This window comes from Oncorhynchus tshawytscha, linkage group LG25, assembly GCF_018296145.1.
Source record: "Oncorhynchus tshawytscha isolate Ot180627B linkage group LG25, Otsh_v2.0, whole genome shotgun sequence".
In the NCBI taxonomy this organism is placed as follows: domain Eukaryota; kingdom Metazoa; phylum Chordata; class Actinopteri; order Salmoniformes; family Salmonidae; genus Oncorhynchus; species Oncorhynchus tshawytscha.
In genome coordinates, this window is record NC_056453.1 from 19,041,049 (window position 1) to 19,049,954 (window position 8,906).

The window sequence follows — 8,906 nt, forward strand, 5'->3', positions numbered from 1 at the left end:
ACTAAAGCGGGAGCATTGAGTCTAATTGAACTAGTACAGTGCCATGTGAATAAAAAGATGTAAACAATCGAGATCGAGTGTTTTCCTGAAATGTATCTATTTCTTCTTCCTAAACATAGACTGTAACAGTGAAGGAAGAGGAAGTCTTGATGACCCACTTCGATGAGGCTGCTCTGTTGTATAATCTCAAAGAGCATTACGCAGCAAGGATGATCTATGTGAGTCACATTTGACACGAGTGAAGGTTGTGCTTTGTCTGAAGTTGAGTTTGTTTCCAAAGCTCACCCTTTCCACATAACTCTCCTTAAACGGATATTACAATCACTCTGTGTTTTCAGACCTACTCTGGGATTTTCTGTGTCACTGTGAATCCCTATAAGTGGTTACCAGTTTACAACCAGGAGGTGGTAGTGGCCTATAGAGGGAAGAAACATCAGGAAGCTCCACTCCACATCTTGTCCATCTCCGACAATGCCTATCAGTTTATGCTGACTGGTAGGATTCAAGTTCTTCAATGTAATTTATTAGTTTGTCGTCTCTTCATATGCAGTATGTTCTTCTCATGATTGTGATGCTCCTTTTCATTTCGATAGTGAGTGCCAGTCCATCTTGATCACGTAAGTATTGGAACTTGAAAATCAACAGACTTAAGTTCTTCAACAGGAAGAAACATTGTGTTTTTTTAATGGATGTGCTTTGTGTTTCTCTCAGTGGAGAATCCGGTGCAGGGAAGACTGTGAACCCCCAGCGTGTCATCCAGTACTTTGCGACCATCGCAGTGTCTGGAAATGGGGACAAGCAGAAAGAGGGTCCAGGCAAAATGCATGCAAGTAGAACTCAACATCTTCATTTTCCTCTCAAGAAACACTGTTCAGACAGCTATACAAAGAACATGCCTTTAGTAGGTCTCTAAACAGACAGAGAATCTGCTGTACTTTATGACTGAATGAATGAATGTTACTTGATTGGCTGACTGGTCTGTTGTATCTTACCTGTAGGGAATCCTGGAAGACCAGATCATCTCAGCCAACCCTCTGCTGGAGGCTTTTGGAAATGCCAAGACCGTTAGGAACGCCAACTCCTCTCGCTTTGTAAATCAGTATTTCTGTCTATGTCATATGGTGCCACTTATTTGTCATCATTGTTAAGTCATCAAGGTCATTACCGTCTTGTTTTCTCTCTGTTCAGGGAAAATTCATCAGAATTCACTTTGGTACTACAGGAAAACTGGCTTCCGCTGATTTTGAGACTTGTAAGTTGGGTCACACTTTATTTGCATAGTCCGGATTTTCCAGGTCATACTGTCAACAGACTGTTGATAAGCAGCTGCTTACTAAGGTTATGGTTAGGGTTGGGGTTTGATTTAGAATAAGGGTTAGGGAAATGGTTAAGGTTAAGGTTAGGGTAAGGGTTAAGTTTAGGGTTAGGACAAAGGTTAGGGCTAGGTTTTGGGTTAGTAGATTGTTAGTTGAAAGTCTGATAGTCCATCTGCAGATACTCTACAGACTATCCAAATAAAGTGTAACCGTAAGTTGTATGCCACATTTGGCTCAGAAACATCTATTTTATACGATGACATACACATGAATCACAGCACAGACATGTTCTCTTTGCTTTGGCAGATCTCCTGGAAAAATCCAGGGCGACATTCCAATTGTCAGCAGAGAGGAGCTACCACATCTTCTACCAGATCATGTCCAACAAGAAGCCTGAGCTCATAGGTACACTTCTCATCACCACCAACCCTTATGACTTCCTGTTGATCAGCCAAGGGGAAATTGTTGTGGCTAGTATCAATGACTGGGATGAACTGCTGTCTACTGACGTAAGGAGAGAAACTTGGGCTAAATCAAACTGAAATTGCAGAAAATGTGTTGAATTTGTCTCCTAATTCTTGATTTGATCAGGATCCCTTACAAATGCTCTGTTTCGTTCATTTAAAAAAACACTGTCCACTGATGTGCTTTTAGAGTGCTATTGACATCCTAGGATTCACCTCAGAGAAGTAGATTGGCATCTACAAGCTGACTGGTGCTGTGATGCATTATGGGATCATGAAGTTCAAGCAGAAGCAGCGAGAGGAGCAGGCGGAATCGGATGGCGCTGAGGGTAAAAACCTGGGATGCATGTCACTCCAGAAAGTTGTTCCCTCCCTCCTACCATTATTCACTCCCCTTCACATATCTGATAGAATTGCTCTAATATCGTGGAAACTTTTAATTTAATTATAAAAATATATATATATACTACCGTTCAAAAGTTTGGGGTCACTTAGATATGTCCTTGTTTTTGAAGGAAAAGCACTTTTTTCCATTAAAATAACATCAAATTGATCAAAAATACAGTGTAGACATTGTTAATGTTGTAAATTACTATTGTAGCTTGAAACGTCAGATTTTCTATGGAATATCTATATAGGCGTACAGAGGCCCATTATCAGCAACCATCACTCCTGTGTTCCATTTGTGTTTGCTAATCCAAGTTTATCCTTTTAAAAGGCTAATTGATCATTAGAAAACCCTTTTTGCAATTATGTTAGCTCAGCTGAAAACTAGTTCTGATTAAAGAAGCAATAAAACTGTACTTTTTTTAGACTAGAGGATTTTGGCAAGTGCCAGGACAACCTGTTCAAAGCAGAGACCAAGAAGAACGAGCTGGAGGCCAAATTGGTGACCCTGCTCCAGGAGAAGAATGACCTGCGACTGCAAGTTCAGGCTGTAAGTATAGTTCTTGAGTGCCAAAGGATAGGGAACAATGTTCTTACAACACTGGATGACTTGCTCTAGAGATCCAGAGTCATTTTATCACATCAAAAAGCAAGGTTATCAGGATGCAATAGAAAATATCAACAGAACATTATATTTTGTTTGAGACATTTTCTTCCCAGAAAAGTGAAGGTCTGATGGATGCAGAGGGAAGATGTGAGGGCCTCATCAAGAACAAGATCCAACTGGAGACCAAAGCCAAAGAGCTGGGTGAGAGGCTGGAGGATGAGGAGGAAATCAATGCTGAACTGACTTCCAAGAAGAGGAAGATAGAGGATGAGTGCTCTGAGCTGAAGAAGGACATTGATGATCTGGAACTCACCCTGGCCAAAGTGGAGAAGGAGAAACATGTCACTGAAAACAGGGTGAATGTCTTTCATGTATGGGTCTGTTTTCGAAAAAAAGTATGATCCTTCATTCACTGACGTGTCATTTTTCAAAAAACCTTCAGGTGAAAAATTTGACAGAAGAAATGTGAGGTTTAGATGAGACGATTGGAAAATTATCCAAGGACAAGAAAGCCCCCCAAGAGACCCACCAGCAAGCCTTGGATGACCTCCAGGCAGAGGAAGACAAAGTCAACATTCTGACCAAAGCCAAAGTTAAGCTGGAGCAACAAGTGGATGATGTAAGTCTAAACATTGAGCTTTATTAGCTTTTATTCTGGATAGGTTTCACTATTAAACATACTTCCTACTTCGTTTTACAGCTTGAGCGTTCTCTGGAGCAAGAAAAAAAAGATACGGATTGATATTGAGAGGTCAAAGAGAAAGCTTGAAGGGGATCTGAAACTGACACAAGAATCTGCAATGGATCTGGAGAACGACAAGCAGCAGCTGGAGGATCAACTGAAAAAGTACAATAAACACTTCAGTTATTCATCCATTCATATTCTAGTACATGTGATTTTGATAGAAACTCTAATCATATGGTTTGACTTGGCAGGAAAGGCTGAGTTCAGCCAGCTTCTCACCAAAATTGAGGACGAGCAAAGTTCGTCAGCTCAATCTCAGAAAGAGATCAGGGAGCTCCAGGTACTCAATGAGAAAACATTGCCTTCAAGATTAAGCCCTTTTTGTGTTTAAAATGTTTCCTTCAATACTTTATTTCAGGCCTCTACTGAGGAGCTGGAAGAGGAGATTGAGGCGGAACGTGCTGCCAGGGCTAAGGTGGAGAAATAGAGGTCTGATCTCTCCAGGGAACTTGAGGAGATCAGCGAGAGGCTTGAAGAAGCTGGTGGAGCCACCACTGCTCAGATTGAGGTGAACAAGAAGCGAGAGGCCGAGTTTCAGAAACTGAGACGAGACCTGGAGGAGTCAACTCTGCACCATGAGGCTACTTCTGCTGCCCTGCGTAAGAAACACGCAGACACTGTGGCAGAGCTGGGAGAGCACATTGACAATCTGCAGCGTATCAAGCAGAAGCTGGAGAAAGAAAAGAGTGAAGACAAAATGGAGATTGATGGTCTGGTCAGCAACATGGAATCAGTGTCCAAATACAAGGTTGAGAACAATCTCATTCCATTACAGAAATATGCATTCATACTTTAATTCATGAAAACAGATTACATTGCTTATTATTTTTCTAAGGCAAATTACTTGAAGATGTGTCATGCTCTGGAGGACCAACTGTGCGAATACAAGGCCAAACACGATGAGAACACTCGCCAGCTCACTGATCTCAATACTCAAAGAGCAAGACTTCAAACTGAGAATGGTAGGAAATACATCATGCTGAGTTGGCAATAATCCACCACTTGGACCACAATTAAAGAGGGCCTGTTCTAACAAATGTTCTTGTAATACTTTAATTTGAAAGGCAAGTTTTCCCGCCGGCTTGACGAGAAAGATACTTTCTCAGATGTCAAGGACCAAGTTATCATTCACTCAACAAAGTGAAGAGCTGAATAGGCAGCTTGAAGAAGAAACAAAGGTTTGTTTTAAAATTCTACTTTGAAGAATTCATTCATATCTAGACCTCTAAAGAGTAAAAAAAAAGTCAAAGAAAGTACACAGCTCTACTACACATGCTTAAAAATGATAACCAACTTCCATCTTTTGGTGTAAAGGTGTCACGGCTGTTGGAAGAACTGGACCAAGGTGCAGCGTGGTGAGTGTACATATTCCCTTTTTATTTAGGATGACGCTGACAAAAACAATAAACAATCCAAAACCAACCGTGAAGCTTAAGTCAATAGTGCCAACAAACAAAGATAACTATAACTAATATCTTTCAAACCCTCCTTAGATTGTGGCTGAATGGAAGCAGAAGTATGAGGAGAGTCAAGCTGAGCTGGAAGGTTCCCAGAAAGAGTCTTGTTCCCTCAGCACTGAACTCTTCAAAATAAAGAACTCCTATGAGGAATGTCTGGAGAACCTGGAGGCAATGAAGAGAGAGAACAAGAACCTGCAACGTATGCTAACTAGACAATAGTCTGTGTCTCTGCAGGTTTAAACTTCAGATCTGTAACTAACTATGATACTAATGTTATTCCAGAGGAAATATCTGATTTGATGGAACAAGTTGGTGAGAATAGCAATGAACTGGAGAAGAACAAGAAGCAAACAGAGAAATCTGAGATCCAATCTGCTCTGGAGGAGGCCGAGGTTTGATGCCAATGGAGAAATGTCCTAAAATATGAAAATGTCAATAATCAATGGAATAATTTCAGCATGAATAACATATATTGTTTTGTCATTGTCACAGGCCTCTTTGGAACACGAAGAATCCAAGATCCTTTGTATCCAGCCGGAGATAACCCAGGTCAAAGATGAGGTGGACAGGAGGCTGGCGAAGAAAGAGGAGGAGATGGAGCAAATCAAACTAAACAACCAGCATGTCGTTGACACCATCCAGTCGGTCCTAGACTCTGAGACCCTCGGCAGAAACGATGCCCTGAAGATCAAAAAGAAGATGGAGACCGATCTCAACGAGATGGAGGTTCAGCTGAGCCAACAGGCAGGTTGTTGAGGCCCTGAAACAGCTGAGAAACGTCCAGGCAGACCACAAGGCAATGCATTCAAAGCATTTCTACATAATATGAATCTATACTGTCTTACTAATTAACTTTATGATAAAGTTGAGTTTATTTCTCTCCTCAGGATGCCCAGCTGCACCTGGATGAGGCTCTGCGTAGCCAGGAAGAGCTGAGGGAGCAGGCAGCCATGGTGGAGCACAGGAGCTCCCTGATGCAGGTCGAAGTGGAGGAGCTAAGGGCTGCCCTGGAGCAGACGGAGAGGAGCCGCAAGATGGTTGAGCAGGAGCTGACTGATGCCTGTGAGAGAGTGTGGCTGCTGCATTCCCAGGTATACTCACAAATATGTAGCCTTGCCAAGGTTTATATAGATTTCCCATGCCACTATTGTAACATCTAATAACATTATCTACAATGCCATACTTTAACAGAACACCAGTCTTCTCAACACCAAGAAAAATCTGGATGCAGATGTCAGTCAACTTGCAAGGGGAAGTGGAGGATGCCATCCAGGAGGCCAGGAACACAGAGGAGAAAGCCAAGAAAGCCATCGCTGTGTCATATCAAGCAAAGATTCACAATATTTTACCTTCATGTCATGTAAAACCAACAACAATATGATGTGATGAAATGTTCTCCTACACAGGTGGCCATGATGGCTGAACTGAAGAAGGAGCAGGACACCAGTGGTCATGTAGAGAGGATTGACGAAGAACCTGGAGGTCACAGTCAAGGACCTGCAGCTCCGTCTGGATGAGGCTGAAAACCTGGCCATGAAGGGAGGCAAGAAGCAGCTCCAGAAACTGGAGGCTCTGGTAACCCATCCCCTTTTCACAAGATTATCATAGTATGGGACTCAAATATTCTAGATTAATCTAATGACATACCGGCAGATGGTGCTGTCTCCCAGAGCTGCTAGGCTGGAGGCATAGTGAAATCATTGTTTTTTAGCTGCTATAATGGAAGCATATCCCAGAGGAAGCCTGAAACTATTCATCAAGTGTTGACTACTTGTGATGTGATCCACTCACTGGCAGGTGCGTGAGCTGGAATTAGAACTGGAGGCTGAGCAGAAAAGAGGAGCTGATGCCATGAAAGGAGTCTGAAAATATGAGCGGGGAGTCAAGAAGCTCATCTACCAGGTAGTAGAGAAATGAGTTCAGAGGAATCTGATTCAATTAGAAGTGATCTAATTTCCTTTACCTCACTGATTGATCTGCTGATCTCTGCTTGCAGACCGAAGAGGTCAAGAAGACTGTCCAAAGGCTGCAGAACCTGGTGGACAAGCTGCAGTTGAAAGTGAAGGCCTACAAATGTCAGGCTGAGGAAGCTGTAAACTTAGATCAATGACCTATGACCTAATGAGAAAGTACCTGGTTGTTATTGTTAATCCCTGACTTCTTGTATTATGGTCTGGTGGTGTTGTTCCAGGGAGAGCAGGCCAACACCAACCTGACTAAGTGCAGAAAGATGTAGCATGACCTGGAGGAGGCAGAGGAGAGGGCTGACATCGCAGAGTCCCAGCTCAACAAGATTAGAGCCAAGAGCAGGGATGCCGGGAAGGTATGATACGATACAAAAACACAAGTATTCATATATTTCAGTACCACATTGATTGATTGATGTGTGTAGTATTTGCCAAAAAAAAGGAAAATAAAAACAACATTTGTATTACATATTTTTTATCTTATGTACCAGCCTGAATCTGAGTGAGCAGAAGACCCAAAAGTGGTTAGAAGACCCAGGATTTGTGCCTGCTTGGATGCCTGCCTGGATGTCTGGTTCTGTTTATGTATAGACTGTAGCACAACCTAGTGGAACTATAGTACAAAATAAATTAAGCAAGTGCATGTATAACTGTTTCTGGGGTTGTTTTAAAGTGTGACACAAAACATTAACATTCACTTGTATCTGTTTTGCATTAACATATCCTCCAGTGATCTAATTAGGCCTACTTTTGATAGCTTTTTTTGTTGTTGTCATTATCTTGCCAAACAAGGCAACAGTATAAACAAGTGTAAAACAATCATCCAAATCATTAGTCAGCGAAACAGTATGGATTTTGAGGCTTAATTTAGACCCGACAGGACCTCTATGTAGTTTTAATTTCATTTGAGAGTCTGCGATTTTCAGAGATTAGTAGTGATCCTCAGGAGAATGCATGGTGACATTTTGGGCTTCCCCACGACAGCCAAAATAGACCTCCTCTCCAATGTCAAAGTCCAATACAGAACACACGCACACACAAAAGGCCTACGGGCCTAAAGCTTGCATGCTATCTCAGGATTAGCCATGATTAAGGCCCCATAATCAAAAGTCAATCCAGACTGATCAGAAAGATCAGAAAGGCACAGAGACATTTCCTATCACTGGGCTAAATAATTAGCTGTGTGATGCCTTCTTTAGAACTATCTGTTTAGTGCACAGTGATTGACTATCATATTTAGGGTGGCGCTTCCCACCTGTGTTTGTCTTATTTTTGTGTTCCAGTAATAAACGCACGCATTCAGTGTCTCAAAGGTCATCATAACTTTGGAATTTCAATTGTCTGAAAACCAGATTGGAATTTACACTTGGCATGGAAGTGTAATACCCATTCTGCATGTTTTCTATACAGCAGGATTACACTAGGGCTTTAATTCGATTTCCAATAAGGTCCTGGGCTCTTTCTGCCCAAATACAAACAGATTAACAGCTGAGTATCTCCATGCTATTGATTTATGTTAGATTGATGTTTTAAACTAGGAATATAAACGATGGAACTACACATTATAGATGGAACATTATATGCCTGGCAAAATATACAAATGCTGAAATGCCATTTCCTGTCACATACATCAAGGACCAATTAAGATCATGCTTAGAATAGGATCACAAATGTATCCTTATCTTTGCTTCATCTTAAATGGATAGCTGTCCCTTCAAAAAATGTTAAGACGCAAACTATTTCAAGGTTTCACATTTCTCCAATTCCATCCATCGGTTTATGTAACGTCTGCCCTCTGCCTCTGAAAACCATTGTCTGGCCACCATGCCACTAGATCCCAGAATAAGCCCCATAATGAGAGATGACAGAGAACTAATCAGGGGGGTGGTTTACTTTTCCATGCCCAAAACAACGGGAAGGATATGAGGGGCGACCCAAATTATCTCAATAAAAGCCGCCC

The 8,906-nt window shown here is 41.8% G+C and overlaps 1 pseudogene; it reads left to right on the plus strand.

The window, feature by feature from the left end:
- Positions 1-685: 685 nt before the first annotated feature.
- Positions 686-7,593, plus strand: LOC112233647 (annotated as a pseudogene).
- The last annotated feature ends 1,313 nt before the right edge of the window (positions 7,594-8,906 follow it).